The sequence below is a fragment of the Podarcis cretensis genome, assembly GCF_951804945.1.
Source record: "Podarcis cretensis genome assembly, chromosome: 15".
NCBI classification, from domain to species: domain Eukaryota; kingdom Metazoa; phylum Chordata; class Lepidosauria; order Squamata; family Lacertidae; genus Podarcis; species Podarcis cretensis.
This window is the reverse complement of record NC_137185.1, coordinates 28,619,952-28,640,584: the sequence shown is the minus strand read 5'-3', so window position 1 is coordinate 28,640,584 and position 20,633 is coordinate 28,619,952. Positions and strand designations below refer to the sequence as shown.

The window sequence follows — 20,633 nt, the reverse complement described above, 5'->3', positions numbered from 1 at the left end:
TCAGGTTCATTCCTCAGCATCTCCAGTTTGAGCCAAGAGAGATCCTGGAGAGCCACTGCTAGAGAGCATAGGACGTTGGCCCTTCCCAAGGAGGAACATAGGAAACTGCCTTATAGGAAGACAGACTGTTGGTTCAGCTGGTTCAGTATTGTCTACACCAGTGTTTCCCACACTTGGGTCTCCAGCTGTTTTTGGACTACAGTTCCCATCATCCATAGCTAGCAAGACCAGTGGTCAGGGATGATGGGAACTGTAGTCCAAAAGCAGCTGAAGACGCAGTTAGGGAAACACTGGTCTACAGTGATGGGCAATAGCTCTGCAGGGTTTCAGGCAGGGGTCTCTTACTGGGATTTCAAAGGTAGAATTGACGTCTGGGGGGAATATCTGAACGGTGTCTCCTTGTCCTGGATCTTAGAATCTTCATGCAAAGCAGATGCTCTACCACTGAGCTGTGGTCCTTTCCCGTAGATGGAAAGCTGAGGAGGACTGGCCACGTCTTAATTCAGTACACCTAGCCCAGTCCTTGGCCACATACTTCTCTTCTGGCCTAGCCCCTCATATTTCTGCCCCACTGTCCCTAGAACTGTTTAAAAATGCTTTCATTATGGGTATGTTTACTGCCCTAGGCTCCTTCAGGAGGAAATGTGGGATATAAATTCAACAACCACAATAAATGACAGCTCCCTGCCCACCCCTGTGCCTGGGGGTTTACCGGCAGCAACCAGCAAAAAAAATGGGGGGTGGGGTAGGAGCTGGGGGCTTGAAAAGTCCAGTTTCAATAGGCACAGCATCTTCTGTTTAGGCACAGCATCATGCTTGATATAGAAAGGATAGGACTTATCTTTACCATCCAGTCTGGAGCTGCTTTCATTGTGGGATGAGTCACCAAAACAGAGCCTCCAATCCAAGCTGCTCTATACCAAACGAATATAACTGGTCCACCTAGTTGACTGTGGTTTTTCTATAGTATGGAAAATATGCACATTAAAAAGCTGAGCCAAGAGCAATAGATAGATGATAGATAGACAGATACAGTGCTTTTTTTCTGGGGGAATGCAGGGGTATGCATACCCCTAAACATTTTGTGAATCTAGCCTCATTGAGGGGCAGTATTTTAATATGAGTAGGAAAATGAGAGTACCCTTAAACATATTTTTTTAAAGAAAAAAGCACTGGATAGATGGATAGACAGATAGATGGATAGATGGATAGATGGATAGATGATAGATAGATAGATAGATAGATAGATAGATAGATAGATAGATAGATATAGATAGATAGATAGATAGATAGATAGATAGATAGAGATGATAGATAGATAGATTAGATAGATAGACAAATATAGATAGATATAGATAGATAGGTCCGCTCACCTTCCCTGGTGGGTGGTGTTGCGGCCAGGCATTTGGGACCTCCCAGTGACTCGGCTGGGGTGCAGAGAGATGCCGCCCGCATCATGGGGACTCCCAGCCATGTCATGCCCCTGGCTGTCCAATCGACACAGCCGAGGGCATGGCCTCTGCCTCTTTAAACTCTGGCATCCTCCTTTTGTCTCCTCGAGTTGCTATAATAGTGACCTTGCTATGGACAAATGTTGGCCACCATATTGGTGGGGCTGGGTAGGAATTTTTCCACTTGGCAAATTGGCACCAGCCATTTTGGTTTTGCCTACCTTGTAGCAATCGTCACAACATTGTACTGTTAGGTATTGGGTAAGCCTTTGTTTATGGGAGGGGAGCTTGTAGCCTCCCCCTGCCCCTCCTTGATAAGGGTACCCTGTTAAAGTGATCCGGGGGTATGGACGCTGTCTGAAGTCTAGATGTGGGCTAGGGCCATGCTATAACCCCAGTGGGCACCCCATGGGGGAGTCTTATTTGATGTATGTCATAGGGCTGCCCCTAGTAGTGGTTTACCGTTAGTGAGACTCCCTTCAGACAGGAAGGAGTCATGATATAGTCTTGGTTTCACCCAATGACTAAGCCAGACTGCTCACATCTGTAACCAATAAAGTTGTGGCCTATTTTATCCCATTAACCTAAAATATTTGTGTCTGTGTGTTTATTACCAAAGGGAACTGGGGGCCCAGGACCTTGGCACGCAAATAGATGGATGATAGAGATAGATAGGTGGGTAGATGGATAGATGATAGATAGATAGATAGATAGATAGATAGATAGATAGATAGATAGATAGATGATAGATGATAGATAGATTAGATAGATATAGATAGATAGATGATTAGATAGATAGATAGATAGATAGATAGATAGATAGATAGATGATAGATAGATAGATAGTTAGATAGATAGATGATAGATGATAGATAGATTAGATAGATATAGATAGATAGATGATTAGATAGATAGATAGATAGATAGATGATAGATAGATAAATAGATTAGATAGATATAGATAGATAGATGATAGATAGATAGATAGATAGATAGATAGATAGATAGATAGATAGATAGATAGATAGATAGATATAGATGGATGATAGAGCAAACTGATTTTGGAAATGTGAGGAAGAGCATTTGGCCCTCACTGAAGCTCTGCACTAGAGGTGCAAAGCTCCTTTAGCAGTCAGTCTAAAGCCTCTCCCTTTCTCAAATCTACTAGCGAGGAGGCAGCAAGTATTAGTGCATGCTTTGGATTGGGGCCTGCTGAGCTCCAGGATCAGGTCCACTATGGACGCCTCTGCCTGTTAGCTGCTGGAGCAGCGTCTTAGTGACCTGGCTTTGCTGATGCAGCTCCGGATCCTGCTGGGCAGCTCTTCTGCCGGTCCAGGCTGCCAACTCAGCCCCTGCTCTGACTACTGTGGCTGTGTGCCATGCTCAGCATTGGCAAAAGTGAAGAGCAGGTTGGTAAATCCGAAGTGGGGGGGGGGACCCTGGCACCGATGTCCTGCTTGTGCGCCCTCCTCTAATCTCCATTCCCAACCCATATATTGTTTTCTCGCTTTCTGAGACACCGAGGCTCCCCAGGGGGCAGAAATGAAAGGGAGCCTTGAAGATGTGAAGTTCTGGGAAGGAAGAGAGGTGAGGCTGCCAGAGGATGAACCGAACAAAGGGCTGGGATGGAAAGCAGGGAGGGTGGAGAGAGAGGAAGGAGGGCGGCGGAGGAGAACATCAAGCAGGGCAGGGCAGGATGTGGGTCATCTGAGTCAAGTCCATCATTTCTTATGCCAAGATGAAAGGTCTGTGTGTGCATGTGCGATTTTTTTAAATGAAGAGACGATCCTCCTCTTCTCTGGCTTGCTGTGACCCCTGATAAATAAATACTGTAGTGATGTTAGCCCTCTTTAGATGTCAAAACAGGGCTTTAGGAATGCAGATTGAGGGTCCATAGTTTAGTGGGGGGGGAGCGCAAGCCTTGAATGCACAGCAACATAGGAAGGTCTATCTAGCCCAGTATTGTTGACACTGATTGGCAGCAGACATCACCAAACTTGCAAGCTTTGCTAAGAAGCAGTCTTACAGTGGGTGGAGGGAGGGAGGGAATGAAAATAAGCAGAGAACGCTCCAAAACCCACCAAATGAGCATCCATGGGATTCTTTAACCTGGCTATTAAAGTGATGTAAAATGGATAATGTGCCTCCTCCCAGCTTTAAAAACATGCACAATGTTCATTTTTGAAAACTGCCATTTGTGTCAAGCATTTGCTTTCAACTTCTCGGTAGCGTGTTATTATCAATCATCCACGAACTCCTTATCATGGACTGAATGTGTCTGCCTTACACTTCATTTTCAGGACCCTGTTAGTACCACCTGAATAATGGGATGTATAATGAGGGTGAATAATGGCTGGAACTGGGAATTTCTGGTTGGACCATTAGGACGAGGTTATGCTACTCCTATTTTGTAGGCTATCCACTGTCTGTCAATACATTGCCAGATTTAAAATGTTAATACTGAAACATACGGCCCTAAACAGCTCAAGGCTCCAAGTATCAGAGGAACACCCTTCCCTGGATCAACCACCCCAAGCCTTGAGGTTGGTGGGGGCTTTTGCTCCACTGGCTCTTTATGGCCAAGTATGTGGTTAGACAAGACGAGGCCTTTTCTGTGGTGGCACCTTGCCTGCAGAACTCTGCCCACTATTAAAGCTTTTCTACTGGACTTCGGATGCAAAGTTTAATCATGCATGTTCTCCCAGGCCTTTGGTGGAAATGGTTAAGCATTCTAGAGCCTGGAAGTGGGTCTCTTGTCCTCTCCTGGATCCAGGGCCGTCTTAAACATATCCGGTGCCATTGTGCAAAGATCCCTCTGCCCCCCCCCATTTCCCAGAGTAGTTGCCGACCTTTTTTTAGGGAGCTAACACTGGCAGTGGCGGAAGAAGCCTCTTGCAACGTGCCCAGCTTTATGGGGCTGGAAGAGGTAGGCAGTGGCTGGAGGGCGGCTCCTCCGGTGAGGAAGAGGCAGAGGCTGGACGTGGCACCACCCAGCTTGGCTGGCTGCTTCGTGCCACAGTGGCCATGGGAGGCAGACGCTCTGGGTGCAGCGGTGCTTTGGCGTGACATGGTGAAGGCGGGCGAGGGTGGCGAGCAGGACAAGGGAACTGGCCCCGTGGAGATCCGCAGTACCTGATGCCTAGCTCAAAGATGAAGATGGCTAGCTGAAGGGGCGCCGTGCACTCATGCGCCTCAACCCATTGGGTGAGCGAGAACACCGAGTGAGCAGGCCTGCGCCGAGTGAGCAAGGGCGCGTGCGCCACTCCCGCCAAGTGTCAGCTCAGCTTTTTCCCTTTTAGCCTTCTGGCACCCTGCAGAATTCGGCTCCTGCAGGCTAAAAGGGAAAAAACTGAGGCGACGTTCAGCGGGAGCGGCGCACGCACCCTCGCTCACTCAGCATGCTTATTCAGTGTTCCCCGGACTCTCGCCAGAACTTGGCACCCCGGTGCCCTGCACCACTAGCATCTATGGGTAAGATGGCCCTGGCTGGATTCTGCTTATTGTTTTATTCTGTTATTTAATTGTTGACTTTATCATTTAAATTATTGTCTTATTACTGATTGTAATAATAAGTAACTAGGTTATCAAAAAGTCCCCTACCCCAAACACAGAACCAAATTTTCTCAATACCTTGCATCAATTCAAATGGAGGAAAGGAAGGGCGGAATAAATATACTGTGAAAGCAAGCATTGTGTGTCTGGGGGGAAGAGGGAGCACATTCCCCCGCCCAGCCAGGATTTTTCCTTCTGTAGTTCCATTAGAATGAACCACAGCTCTGCGAGGCTCCCCGCATCCTCTTCTGCCAGCCCTCATTCATTCTCAAGTTCCTGGTGAATTGTTTACTCTCCCTCCCCATCTCCAAGCAGGCACCAATTATGCTTTTTTTTTTAGGTTGCAAAAGTCTTCGCCAGGGGAAACATAATCCAGGCTTTGCCATTCTTGGACAGCAATCTTTCCCTCTCTCTTACTTAGTGAATCCTCTGGTCTCCATCCCATATCCAAAGGCCAATAATTTGCAAACTATAAGGTCACTTTCAGCTCTGTTCCAGATGGGAAGGATGAAAAGGGAACACACGTTGCCATTCTGTGTTTATTCTCTTCCAAGCCCAGGCTGGCATCCAGAATCGTTCTCTCTGGCTGGCACCATCCACAGTAGGCGAAGCAAGCAGCTCTCCAAAACTTGACAAGCACAAAGGAAGCAAATCAAGAACATCTAGTTATTGGTACTGCAGAGAATGCATGGAAAGTGGGGAGCACACATGCAACCCTTTTCAAATATCAACAAGCAGAGCCCCACATTAACTCATAGTGGGTGAGAAAGATGGGATGAAGCAGGGAAGAGAGACTTCATCTCTTCCTTTGCCCCTCATCATTTTGGGTATTTTTGCTCCTTCGTATGAGTACCTTCCTGGATTTTTCATTGTAAACTGGACTATTGTGCCCTTGTGGCTTAACTAAACAACAGGCGTTTAGTTGTTGTCTTTTAGTTTATTGTAGGAACTACATAATTTGGATAGAAAAGTTTCTAGTTCTAACCTAACTAGCTAATCTGGAAAAGAAAAAAACAACCATGGTCACTCCTTTGTTCTCAGAAGATAGCTCCAAGATGGATGCCCACAGAACAGGATGTCCTGTAGCTGGCGATGCAGGAAATGTGGGCTCCATTCTGGTGCCCAAGGAGTTCATCTAGGCATCTTTTGCTGTGCCCTGGGTCTGGAACAAAGAATGGACATTCTGCCGTGCTGCTGTATGGGTGTGCAACAACTTGGTCCTCAGTGTCCACATGTATTGACTCTTGTTTCTGAGTTCATGCATTGTGAATCAGGTTGTGATGCAAGATGAAAATGGAAAGGGGTGAGGGGAGCAGAGAGGTACCAGGCCCTTCCTTGGAACAGTTTAGCTTTAGCATCATCTGCGGTCCATTTGTATGGCGAGGAATTAAAAGAGAAGAAAAGACATGTGTGTATGTGTGTTCTTTTCTTGTGGTGTTTGTATGTTGTTGCAGCCATTTGCATCTCAGTGGGTGTTTGTGATGGATTTGATTTCCATCAGCTTCCTCCCCTGTTTTCTTGGTAAACATTTGCTACCAATGCTTTTGCAAATCTTCCCAACTGCAGAGAGGAAATAAGACCCATCCATTTGTGCCGGCGCTGTTAAAGATTTTCTATAAAGTGCCTGCATTTCCAGTACAGCTGAATGGATTTCATTACAAGGGAAAAAATGTTAGGACAGAAAAGTGCAGTGGAGGAAAATATTGTCTACAATAATGATTCACAAATGCACAAGACCATCCGTAGCCTTGTCTCCTCTACGCCAACTGTGAGGCCAAAAGTTGTTTGAAACAGACACTAATGTATGGATTTGTTTGAAAAGTCAGGGTGCTTTCCTACATTATTCATCAAGGAGGTGGATTAGCTCACCTTGCTGAAATGCTCTGAGGTGCTGAGGAAAGCAAGCACAGAAAACCTCACCTTCCCAAATAAGAAGGCAAATTGTTTCCTCATATTGGGGTAGATTAGCATACAGCTAGGAAGTGTCTATGACCCTTGTAGTGGTGATCACTTTTGTTACTATTTATTATATTTTTTGTTTGCTCATCTCAGTGAGGTCCCAGTGAGGTTCACAGTAATTTAACCATACAGGGCTATTTTTGGGACGCGGGTGGTGCTGTGGTCTAAACCACTGAGCCTCTTGGGCTTGCCGATCAGAAGGTCAGTGGTTCGAATTCCCACGATGGGGTGATCTCCTGTTGCTCTCTCCCAGTTCCTGCCAACTTAGCAGTTCAAAAGCATACCAGTGCAAGTAGATAACTAGGTATCTACAGTGGAAAGGTAAACGGCGTTTCTGTGCCCTCTGGTGTTCCATTGCACCAGAAGTCGTTTAGTCATGCTGGCCACATGACCTGGAAAGCTGTCTGTGGACAAATGCTGGCTCCCTCAGCCTGAAAGCGAGATGAGTGCCACAACCGAGATGAGTGAGATGAGTGCCGCAACCGAGTGCCTGGAAACGATGCCTTATGAGGAACGGCTAAGGGAGCTGGGCATGTTTAGCCTGGAGAAGAGGAGGTTAAGGGGTGATATGATAGCCATGTTCAAATATATAAAAGGATGTCACATAGAGGAGGGAGAAAGGTTGTTTTCTGCTGCTCCAGAGAAGCGGACACGGAGCAATGGTTCCAAACTACAAGAAAGAAGATTCCACCTAAACATTAGGAAGAACTTCCTGACAGTAAGAGCTGTTCGACAGTGGAATTTGCTGCCAAGGAGTGCGGTGGAGTCTCCTTCTTTGGAGGTCTTTAAGCAGAGGCTTGACAACCATATGTCAGGAGTGCTCTGATGGTGTTTCCTGCTTGGCAGGGGGTTGGACTCGATGGGCCTTGTGGTCTCTTCCAACTCTATGATTCTATGATTCTATGATTCTATAACTGCATAGTCGCCTTTGACTGGACCTAACTATCCTGGCGTCCTTTACCTTTACCCTACCTTTACAGGGCCTTTACCTTTACCCTACCTTTACCAGTTGGTTTTAACCATGGAGGCAAATGAAACCTCCTTGTTCAGAAGAAGCATGTTGAGAGTCCTCCATTGTGATTCCTGCGTTGCAGAGGGTTGGACTAGATGACTCTCAGGGTCCCTTCCAACTCTACAATTCTATGATTCTAATTGTGTGATTGTGGAGACACTTAACACCCTGCTAGAGGCATCTGGATGGTTGCTGTGGAATAAAAGATACTTGATTACATTTACTTTTATTCTGATTCACCAGAGCTCTCTTTGTGATAAAAGTTATGGTAGGTGAATCGTAGAATTGTAGAATTGGAAGGGATCATGCAGGAATCTTAACTAAAGCATCCATGGCAGATGCCATCCAGCCTCTGCTTAAAAACTTCCGAGGAAGGAGAGCCCACCACCCTCCAAGGGAGACCACCCCACTCTCAAACAGCTCTTGCCGTCAGAAAGTTCTTCCTGTTTTTTAAGGTGAGTCAGAAGCTCTTGTTCTTCAACAAGGCTTCATGACGCTCTGTTTTATCTCCTGAATGGGTAAACAAGTCAAAGGTTGGAGCAAGCCCAGGTGTGCATGTCCTGTGATAACAGAGTATGAAAAGAGTCCCTAGAAGGCTATGGGGGATAAAATTTTGCGTTCTCAGTTACATGGCATCTCAGCTTAACCTTAAATTTAATGTACGCAGCTGAAAAATAACATATGGAGCGGCTCCACCATCAAATTATCAACATAGCACAGAAGAGAAAACAACAACCTTTATTTTTGGCATATCCAGATAGCTGCAAAGACCAAGGCATCAGGTTGACGTACAGAAGAAATGCAAAGTTTTGATGATTAACAAATAGATGGAGGCTGTTTCCTGTAGAGTGGCTGTGATCTGAGCATCCTTGCAGTGAGGAATAATAGGAATTGAGCTGTTAATAAAGAGAGGCAGCAGAATTATTTATCCTCCGGCACAGAGGGAGAGAAGGTCTTTCACTGTCTGCATTAAGTCCTCCCCCACCTGCCCAAAGCAGAAGGTTTTTATGCAAAGCAGTGGCAGTTCAGAGATTCTTACAAAGTCAGTTTGGTGGGTGGAGGGGCTCCCTGAATAATTTTTCATGTTGGTGCAGCTAAAGGCACTGCTAGATAAGAACCAAAAAGACTTGTGAGGGGAGGTGGACCAGCATTCTCAGTTACCTTGGAGTTTTTAAACATATTTTCCTGATTTGTTTTATTGACAATATTCTCAGTTCATGACTGCTGTTCAGGGCATTTTTAAATAAAGGAAATTTAGGTGTAGAAACACATAGCTTTGTTGTCATGCCATCAACAACACTTGACATTCAGGCTTTCTTTCTATAATTGCTAATCAAAAGACGAATTTGAAACTTAGAATTTTGAATATGAACCACTTAGTATTTAATTGAATACCGAATACATAGTATTGAAGAAAAATGTCTCACATGCAAATCTGTGCATTTTTGTGGGGTGGGGTATCTCTACTCCAGTCTGCATTGTTGCTATGCATAAGATTACTGATCAAACCACGCCCATCTTAGCAGATTTGGATGCCACCTTTCTATCTAGGGCCATTTCAGGTTGCTGGTTTTAGATCTTCTCCGTGGAATAGGGGTGCACATCTTTCAGACTGTATTCCCACCTCCTTGCTCAGAGTACTCCAGTGCTTGACCTGGGGGTGAGAGTGGGTGGGAGTCATTCAGTGAAACTGGGCATAGTCGGCCAATTGGTGTTAAAGAAGGATAGAACATTTTTTATGTATGCCACAACAGCAGCAAGAATACTCATTGCGAAGTACTGGAAGACACAAGATCTACCCACCGTGGAAGAATGGCAGATGAAGGTGATGGACTACATGGGTTTGGCAGAGATGACGAGCAGAATCCGAGACCAGGGAAGAGAAACGGCGGAAGAGGATTGGAAAAAATTCAAAGACTATCTAAAGAAATATTCAAAGATTAGTGAATGTTAGATTGACGTTGAATGAGAAAATTGGGGGTTAATAGCGGTAATAGTTAAATTAAAAGAAAATGAGTGTTATTAAAATTAAGTTGAAAGTAAGGGAAGGATTTGCTGACCAATTAATTAGACATGAGAATACAGAAAGGGGAGGTATGAGGAAGTCGGGAAAGTAAGTTATAAGAAATCAAGAGTTGAAATATATGTGTTGTATGTATTGTATGTGTTTTTTATTGTTATGTTTTATGTTCTGTTTGTTTTGATAAAAATTTGTGGAAACTTTAATAAAAATTATTTGTTTTAAAAAAGAAACTGATCTGTAGTCTTGTCAGGACAGACAAAACAGACACACAATTAGCTTATGGAATTCATTGCCACAAGATTTGGTTCCGATGGCTCTTTTATGTCTCCCTCACCCACTCTGCAGATTTCAGAATGTGTTCTGCCTCCTGAGTTTGATCATTCCTTTAACATGGTGTTTTTAGGGGAGAGGAATTTGCAAGAAAATAGCAAAACAAAGAGTTTCACTGGTCTTGTGAACTACACTCAGTTCTGGGGCATTTAACATTAGCCCAAACATTTCCTGTTTGGCCATGTACTCTCTCCTTGCACATCTACCTGTAAACCAGGTGAAAAGTAAGTACCTTAACTGTGTGACTGCTTGTATGCTGGAACCCCTGGTTATAGGGTTGCCACCTGTCCTGTAAAATCAGTGGCATGGCTAGCTGTTCAGGTGCCCGGGCAGTGTGCATGCCCTGCGCCCAGGGGACGGGGTGAGCCACCCATGGGGGCGGGGTGAGCTGGGGCAGGCATGCTGCAAGGAACCTCACCGCCTCCTTCTCAGTTGTAGGACGGCAGCCTGAAGGGGAGGCGGCCGGCAGACACAAGCTGCACATTGCCCTTTGGGGCAGTGTGGAGCCTGCAGGCACCTGAGCCACTGTGTCACTCCCAGGACAGACCCCATGGTAAGTGCCGCCCCCCGCGGTGTGGTGCCCAGTGACCCCCGCCTTCCCTTGCCCTGTATTTCACTTAAAAATGCTACATCCTGTATTGACAACAGTTTTGTCCTGTATTCCAGGTCTTCTCTCTCTCTCTCTCTCTCTCTCTCTCTCTCTCTCTCTCTCTCCCAAGCTAGGGATCCTCTCCAAATACATATGTTTGGAAGGGTGTGTGAAAGGTCATGCGTTTAAGCCATGGGTAGGCAAACTAAGGCCCAGGGGCCAGATCTGGCCCAATCGCCTTCTAAATCCACCCCACAGACGCTCCGGGAATCAGTGTGTTTTTACATGAGTAGAATGTGTCCTTTTATTTAAAATGCATCTCTGGCTTATTTGTGGGGCATAGGAATTTGTTCTTTCCCCCCCAAAAAAAATATAGTCCGGCCCCCACAAGGTCTGAGGGATAGTGGACCAGCTGACCCCTGGTTTAAGCTTTGGGTAGCCAAGCACAGACTGATTTACAAATTTGTGCATGTGCATGTGTGACAAATTCCAGGGGGGCTATCCTGTTAGGCTGCAGTAGATTGCAATGGATTGCTTTGAAGTCACTTTGGCACAAGATGAAAAAGAAAAAGAAAAGTCCCCCAAGCGCATTTCCCTGCCCTGTTCTATATTTTGCCAGAACAAAGGTTGCAGCCCTACCCTGATACCTCCTTTCAATTTAAAATGATGGGCATGGTTGGAGTATCAAGGAAGCAGACGGGTGAACTGGCACCAGGGTTCATGGCAGAGCAAACAAATTGCTCGGATGTTTGCTGGTTGCATTTGCTCTCATGGCAGCCATTGTGCTTTCAGACTCTTCCCCACTTCCCTGTTTTGTGCTGTTCCAACATTCCATTTAGAACCTTGGCGTTGCTCTCGGGGTCGCGACCCATTCCACTTTTACTGTCTACGTCTGGTTTATGAATCATCTGTTTACAGCCTTGAGAGTGCTATCTGGGTAGCTCGCAAGCCGGCAGGAACAGAATGACATATACACGGCCATGCAGAAGCCAGCATTCTGCCCAAAGAGCATGATGCACATGCAAAATGCACCCAGCAGCATTTAGAGGAGTGAGGTAACCCCACCGAGGGCATTTGAGCCCCTCTGGCAGGATATAACATGTGAAGCCTTGCATATAAGAACATGAAGCTGCCTCACTGCGTCGGGCAAACATTTCATCTAATCCAGCATTCTTCTTTCCAGGCGTCTCTGGGTCCTCACACAAGCAAGACACAAGAATGATGTCCTTTCCCCCAACATTTGTCCCCAGCCTCTGCTGTTCAGAGGTAGTCCAGCTGCCTCTCTCTACAAGAAATTCCCACTTATCTATCACACCTACTTTGCCATCCTTCTCTGTGGCAGGTGAAAAAAAGGTTGCTTGAAATTCTCTAATTGTGTGCAGAAAAGTGAGAGGACCTTTATAAATTCCATAAGCCCCTCCTCTCTGGGCTCACCCAAATTTTTATTTAATTTTACCTTTCATTGCATTTTTAAGTAATTCTTATGCTGTCAGAGCGATTGTAAGCTGAGCTGTACATTGTTTTATTCAGTCTCCCCTAGGGAAGGTTTTATGCTGTTTTTAATTGAAAATTGTTTTAATTATTGCATTTTGTATTTTAAAAAAATATTGTATGATTATTTTTGCTTTTTTGTGAGCTGCCTAGCAAATTATATCATGGGTGGCATAATATTGTCAATTGTTTCGGGATGCCTTGTGGGAAGCAGTTCATGAATGAATGAACAAACAAATAAATAAATAAATGATGTTACCACAGTACCAAAACAATTTTTCAAATAAAAAGAATCCCCAAGCTCAACCTAATCATTAACAAACCGAAACTAAAAACGCACAGCCAAATCTGGCTCTCTGTAGCCTTCTAAAACAATAGATAAGGGTATCAGTGCAATATTTAGGGGATCCATCCTCTCTTGGCTGCCCCCACCCCACATAATTAAAGCACTAGGCATCTATTGGGATAGTCTATTAACTTAAAATTGATTATTGCTGTCAGTTTTTATTTTCTTAATTTTTTGCGGGGTGACTTTTGGATTAAACAGATAAATTGTGTATTTGTTGGTCTTTTATAGTTTGTATATAAGTTCACCTTGCAACCATTGAGAAAGGCATAGAAGACATGGAAATGGAATTGAATGAAAGGAGATGAAAGAATGCCCCCAGATATAAACCACAGAGTCTGGGAGCTCTTGATGCTGACTCTACCCCATCCCCCTACAAAAAAAGTCCCATTACCTGCCCTTTGCTGTATTGTTGCATTCTGAAATAAAGCCAGGTTAGCCTTGCAAAAGCACCACTTTAAGAATAATAGCCAAAAACCCTAGCTGCTCTGAGGCTAAAATGGTACTAATGGGCCTGGATGCAGATGTTAAGTGGCAATCGATTGCTTGGTGTGGCTTGCCTACTTTTGCTCCCTCCAGCAAGGTTACTGGAGGGGAAGTGAATTTTCAGAGGATACTTATGCAAAAACAAGGGGTGTCAATAGCAATGTCTGTGCTGCTTATCACAGCCTTGATGTTGAGGAGCACCCTCTTGTTTCCCTGGAGTATTTCTCTTTGTTTCACAAGGTAGGAAGTGGTGGATGAGCCTGAGCACCACCTTCCTACCCATCTAGTTTGGGGCTTTAAGCATCGAGTCTTTAGCAAACACCTGCAACAGGCTTCCCCTGCTTGGCACTGTCCAAATGTTATGGAGTGCAACAGCCATCACCCCCTTCCAGCATAGCTATGCTGGCCAGAGGTGATAGGAGGTGTGGTCTGCAACACCAGGATGATGCCAAGTTGGGAAGGCCTAGTCTAAAAGCACCCTTGGAGAAGGCAAGGAAGGCATCCTAAGGAGATCCTGTTTGGCCACACTGGTCCTGCAATGGACCCCTGCAAAAAATGGATCAATTCACAAGGGGATGAGTATGAGCTTAAGTTGGCTGCTGCCACCTCCTCTCCACCACCACTCCTCCAGCCTGGTGCGTACATGCTCAGAAATAGGTGCTGGTGTATCTGATGGCCAGTGAAACCATGCACCACATGAATACTTCTGGGCAGATTGGGAGCTGCTGCCAAAAACAACTTAGCCAAAGTCTGGAATGAGTCACCATTGCACAGCTCTGTCAAGGGATGGGTGGACTTTTTGGGTGTCTAGCCAGAGTATTCTTCACTTGACCAGTGCAAATGCAAACTGAGAAGGTCTGGAACCTGGTGGACTCCTTCCTGTTTGCATTTCTGAGCAGCTGCCCTTTTCCTGCACTCACTAGAAAATCTCCCTCCCTCTCCATTTTGCCTTTGCTTTCAGCTACAGTCAAAAGCAAGCACTGTTCCTATGCCCAACTATCTCATCCCTGCTCTCCTTCCATTAGTCCCTGTCCTCTCTGATTTTCTTAATTATCTGACTTTGAACCCTGGCTTTGATGATATGGAACTCTGAGAACCATCATGATCATTTGAGCCACTTAAGGCATATCTAGTCCTGGCTCTAATCCAGCCTGCTAGTAGCACCTAGCTCCTCTCTGGAGTGGACCTGGCCTCTGGTAGTATCTAAGAGGCCCGTGCTGGGGGGAGAGCAGCCCCAAGCCTCAGAGGCTTAAGCTGGCTGGAGGGTACTGCCAGGGACTGGTTGCTTTTTTGTTTGAGTTTATAACTTTATTCTAAGAAGACTGCTGCCCTGGGCCTCAGACAAGCGCCGCACCAGCCTGGCATCTAGTTCCATGTGTATGTTTCATAAGTCACCAAGGGCCCCCATTCATCTTGCTCATGATGACAAGTATCTGTATGGAATAACTTTCATCTCCTAGCTTAACACAGGGGTGGATTAGTTTAATTTACTCCATCAGTGGCAGAAAGAAGAGAGAGAATGCTAAGTCAAACAAGAGGGGAAATTGTTTCTTTGTGGGATCATGGGTTCACTTCCATATCTTGCCATATATTGTGGTATCTTCTTAATTAAGTGACACGTTTCTCCAGTTTGCTACAGGGTCACCATATCAAGTAATTTGCTTCTTTCCCTCCACCTCTCCCACTGTGTGTGATCAATGGCCGTGCCGATGGTTTGGGGGTGATGTCACCTTGATCAGCTATTCATAGGCTAGGAAGCTTTTAAATGGGCCAAGAGGGGCCACTCAAACTACAATTAAAAGCACTGCAATTTATTGTCAAAGTTTACCCAAACACTTTAGACAGCGACACTGCCAGGATGACGACAGCGTCTGAAGAGCAGGAGGCAAGAAAGAGGCCTTTGAACACTTCGTATCTCCACTCAGCCTCTGCGATCATTAACTCGGTCGACTTGAGACTCCTAAAGGTCACCACACAATACACATTGTTGCAGTCTTTAATGGATTTTCCCAAGATGTGATTATTTCTCCACTCAAGAATCTGTCGCTGATAATACAGAGGTAGGCAGAGCAAACCCCAGCCATCCTTCTAACGTGGAGCTTAGCAACTTGAGAAACCCCAGATAGCAGTCATAAGGATTCCAACAGCTTAGAAAAGTTTGTATTTTTGTACTTTGGTTAACTCTTAGCAGCGGAAGTGGCTTGGGCCTTGCCTCGCTTCCTTTGGAGAACACCTCTTGTGTTCCCAAGACCCACATGGCTGTGGGCACAGCTTTAGGAAAGCAATTAGCACTGTGATTTCTCTCCAACATGTAAGCACGTAAGAGGAGCCCAAGAGCTGTATCAGGCCAAAGTGGGTCTATCAAGTCCACCATCTTGTTATTACAGTGGCCAACCTGATGCCCCCCAATGCAAAGCCTGCAAGCACAACAGCAGCAGGTGTTTGGTTATTTGCATTGAACCAGAGAAATGTTACAATGCTGTCAAAAGTTCAAAACATACCTCAGGTGCTGTAGTGTGTGCAACAACAGATTGCCCACTACCTGATGCCTTAGGATGGACTTAGATACATGGATGTGTGCTAGCAACAATATGCATCCCTTACATCAGAGATTCCACATCTAGAGAGCTTGCAGAGTGTGATAAAGCTTGAGGAAGAACAATGTTGGCCATCCTCACTCACCTGATCAGATCTGGTCATCTCCCAATGACAAAAAGTAGGGATAAAGTAAGGACCTTGATGTAACAGGGACAAGGACCAGAAAACAGGAAATGTCCTGGGTAAACAAGGACAGTTGTGGCAGCACATGCACTGTGTGGAGAACAGCTACCCAGGAGTCTAGCCAGGCTCCTGGCACAAATGAGAGAGGTGGGAAGATCCAGTTTGTTTCTCCACCCCACCTTCCAGAACGAGACACACATCTGCTACCTGCCTGACCTGCAGGTTGAAAGGACAGCTCCTGATGTGAGGTGACATTAACAGCTGCTTAGCAACCGCAGCTGCATAGTTGGTCACTGACCAATCAGGCAACAGGGAAGGGGAAATGTCAGCAAAGTTCACGTGCATCCTTTCTGTCTGGCATTTTGAACTAGGAGATACTTTGGGAAAGAAGGGGAATGAGAGGGCTGGGGCATTTAATCCAAAGTCCCCTTTATGTAAAGGTAAAGGGACCCCTGACCATTAGGTCCAGTCGTGGCCGACTCTGGGGTTGCGGCGCTCATCTTGCTTTATTGGCCGAGGGAGCTGGTGTACAGCTTCCGGGTCATGAGGCCAGCATGACTAAGCCACTTCTGGTAAACCAGAGCAGTGCACAGAAACACCGTTTACCTTCCCGCCGGAGTGGTACCTATTTATCTACTTGCACTGCATGCTTTCGAACTGCTAGGTTGGCAGGAGCAGGGACTGAGCAATGGGAGCTTACCCCGTCGTGGGGATTCGAACTGCCAACCTTCTGATCAGCAAGTCCTAGGCTCTGTGGTTTAACCCACAGTGCCACTCGCATCCCTTTATGTACATAACTTAATAAGAGTCCTGCTGGATCAGGCCTGTCTAGTCCAGCTTCCTATCCTCACAGTGGCCACCTGGATGCTTGTGAGACACCGGCAAGCAGAACCTGAGCACAAGTGTGCTCTCCCATCCTGTAGCTTCCAGCAACTGGTATTCTGAAGCATTACTGCCTCTGACTGTGGAGGTCGAACATGGCCATCATGTGGGATACTTCCTCCCTCTCCCCCACCTCCCAAAACCCACCCATCTTCTTTTCCCATAAAGGCTTCTTTTCATTGCTCATTACCTGCTTGATCAAAACTGTTTCAAATTATGAAGGCGGCAGCAGGAAGTCCAAGCTGACCTGGAGAAGCCTTTTGGCTGCCTGCCTGCCTGCCAACCAGAGCAATGGGACTCAGCGGGGAGCTAATGGCTGTTAGTATCTTCAAAGGAAGTGCTAAGAGGCCAACAATGTAATTACCATGTATATGTTATGCTAAGTGGCCCTTGAGTTTTCCCTGCCACAGAGAGGACTGGGGGCCATTTCACCTTCTTCTTCCATTGGGTATCAACCCCCCAAAACATACGGTGGGGTGGGGAAGAGGCATTTAATGCAGGAAATGAGCATTTCTTAATTTGAAGGGTGCTCTGTAGTAGCAGTAATAATAATGCTATTAAATTAAAATGAGCTAGTGGTGGCTACACTTTTTTCCTCATATTGTGAAGCCATTAACACACGGGTAGCCAACATGGTGGGACGCAGGTGGCGCTGTGGGTTAAAGCCTCAGCGCCTAGGGCTTGCCGATCGAAAGGTCAGCGGTTCGAATCCCTGCGGCGGGGTGCGCTCCCGCTGCTCGGTCCCAGCGCCTGCCAACCTAGCAGTTCGAAAGCACCTCCGGGTGCAAGTAGATAAATAGGGACCGCTTACCAGCGGGAAGGTAAACGGCGTTTCCGTGTGCGGCTCTGGCTCTGGCTCTGGCTCTGGCTCTGGCCAGAGCAGCGATGTCACGCTGGCCACGTGACCCGGAAGTGTCTCCGGACAGCGCTGGCCCCCGGCCTCTTAAGTGAGATGGGCGCACAACCCCAGAGTCTGTCAAGACTGGCCCGTACGGGCAGGGGTACCTTTACCTTTACCTTTAGCCAACATGGTGCCCTGCAGATGGTGTGAATTATGACTCCCATCATCCCTGAACATTGAGCATGCTGGCTGAGGCTGATGGGATTTGTAGTCCAACAACACCCAGAGGGCCACCAGTTCCCTCCCTTAAAATGAGACTTTACCAGTGCGTTACCAATTGCCATTCTTGTGATACAGAAGGAGTGGCTGCTCTCTTCTCTAAGGACATGACATGCCTACTATAGCCCCATGGTTCTTCTGCCTCATTTGTCCAGCATAGGTTGCTTCTTGAGATCTGGTGGTGCAAACCTCTCTTTGCTCCACAGTGGCTGAAGCAAGCCAGTGAGATCTAGCTCTAGGTCAGAATTTGACAGAAGGTGAAGCAGGATCACGTTCAGTCTACACAATCCAGATCTTTGTAGGCAAACACATGATAATTGGGGGCTGGGGATTCAAGCCTGTCTGAATCAGTCCCAGGTGGGAACTGGCTGAGGACAGACTGATCTTGGTGGGGCAGTATCCTATTTGCCCTAATGGACCAGACTCCATTATTTATGAACAAGTGCTCATTGCCACTTGCATGCCCCAGTCACATCTGAGCCCTGAATTCATCTGAGCCACATAGAGCTGAAAGAGGAAGTGACAAACAGCACCCCTTCTCCAACTTCCTCCTTCAGCTCTATGTACTTTTCAAGGGAGAGAAAGCTATCCACTACGCCACCTCACTGAGTGAGGGGTCATTCAAAGGGTTTGTGGGCACCAGGAAAAGACCTCAAAGTTGCCAATGCACCCATAGCTCCCACACAGGTAGTCCCCTATCTGGAGAAAGCTGGTGCAGCAACCTTACGAAAGCAAAGCTGTTCTAGATCTGGTCAATGTGTGACTGGGATGCTGCCTATAAACCAAAGAGGAATACGGTGATTATGATAGTAATATGCTGCAGCATATGCATCTGATCTTTTGGTTTATTTGTGGGGGTTTTTGGGGGGAAGGGGTTCACCTGAAAGTCCCCCTCCTGCAACTGCTGGTTTTTTTTTATTATACTGTTGATATGGTTTGAATTTGGGCCTTTTGTATTGCTCATTCTTGCATTATTTTGTATTTACGTATATCTGTTTCATCATTGTGAGCCACCTTGGGAGCCTTTTGGGCTTAAAGGCGGCATATAAATGAACAGTAACATAACAACACAACACAACATACTTCTAGTCCCCAGATCACATAAATAAGAGCTGCCAGCCCATGTGTTGAATGGACCAGCTTAAATTAGGACTGTGTGAATGTGTGTGTGTGTGTGTGTGTGTGTGTGTGTGTGACGTACTTACCTATAGCTGTGCAGAACACCAGTGAAAATACATTCGTTTCTGGGTGAGGGCGATAGTATTTGTGCAGAGGCAGGGACTGGAACAAGGAGCTCATCAAGTGAGAACGTTAATAAAATGAACATCTGCGAAGTTTCTGTCACTTGTGGGATTTGTAGCCATAGAAAGAGAAAGAGAGCGGGTGTGCGAGAGAGAAATTAAGATTCATGAATACACATCTTAATCCATCAATGATCATTACACATTTATTATTTGGTTAGAATAGCGACTCTTCGATGGCAACAGAGATCAGGACTTCAGTGCTGCATGTTAAGAGTGACACAGCCAGGGGAACTGTCCTTATTCACTCACCCTCCTAGCTATTACTATTCAGTGGGGTTTCTAATAATATTAAACCTGCTAGATCCCACAAGGCTCCTGGTGGGACTATGATGACTCAGGCAGAACCACCTCAAATTCTTCTCTGTGACTCTAGAAGGCATATCCAGTAATGACTTGTGACAAAAGGCTGTGGCTCAGTGAAAGAGCATCTGATTTGCGTTCAGGTTCAACCCCCAATGATATGTCTAGGTGCAGCTTGGAGAGACCTGCCTGAAACCCTGAAGAGCCCCTGCCAGTCAGTGTAGGCAATACTGCGCTAGATGGACCAATAGTCTGACTCAAATAAGGCTGCTTCCTATGTTCCTATATGTAATTACCAATTGCAAAATGGCAGGCTCAGAGCCTGGTGAAAAGAGATCAAGAAAAGGTGGTGGTGTGTCTGCAATTTTCCTCTTATGTATTTTCAGAAACAGGAAAATAAAGTTTAAAGACTAAAAGAAAAGGTGGTGGCACCCATGCCACCAGTCCAGACAGGAAGACTTCCTGAATTTGTTCAGATCAGGTGGCAGGAAGGTTTGGAGAGGGACTTGTGGGTTCAGCTTTGATGGAATCTTTCTTGAGCTTGGCCAAAGAAAATGACAGGGTGGGGAGGAGGGAGAAAACCCTGCGTGTTCAGGCAGGAAGATTGAAAACAGAGAGTCAAATCATAGAAGTGAACCAGGCAGTTCCTGACTTTTTTTGCACATTTAATTGCACTGTTATGTATTGAAGTTCTCACCCTGGGCCAGCAGGGGGATACTGTAGATAGTTATGCAAATGAAGGATTGAAAGTGATGTTTAGTGATTGGATAGTTTTGTATGCAAATGAAGGATCGAAAAGTGACGTTCAGTGATTGGATAGTTTTAGAACGTTGCAACAGTTACAATTGTTCTGTATCTCTATAAAAGCAGGCTGGCTGAGCTCTTCAGTTCAGTTCTGTCTGACATCTGAATAAAGAAGAGCTGTTTGAAGAATTGCTGTGTCGTCTGCTATGTTCGCCCACAACTTAAAATGCACTTTCCCCCATCCTAGAATAGAAGCAGAGGAGCCCCCGCCCCCATGCAACAAAAACCTCTTCAGCACCAAGTTCTGTGTGGGCATATAAATC

At 46.0% G+C, this 20,633-nt stretch overlaps 1 long non-coding RNA gene across 1 annotated transcript; it reads right to left on the bottom strand.

Annotated features, from left to right (window-relative positions):
* Nucleotides 1-8,765: 8,765 nt before the first annotated feature.
* On the bottom strand, nucleotides 8,766-19,300 carry LOC307203803. The gene is made up of 3 exons (XR_013833367.1): nucleotides 19,168-19,300; nucleotides 9,402-9,628; nucleotides 8,766-8,870 (listed from the first exon to the last, which is right to left on the bottom strand). It is a non-coding gene; the product is annotated as an uncharacterized lncRNA (long non-coding RNA).
* Between the last annotated feature and the right edge of the window lie 1,333 nt (nucleotides 19,301-20,633).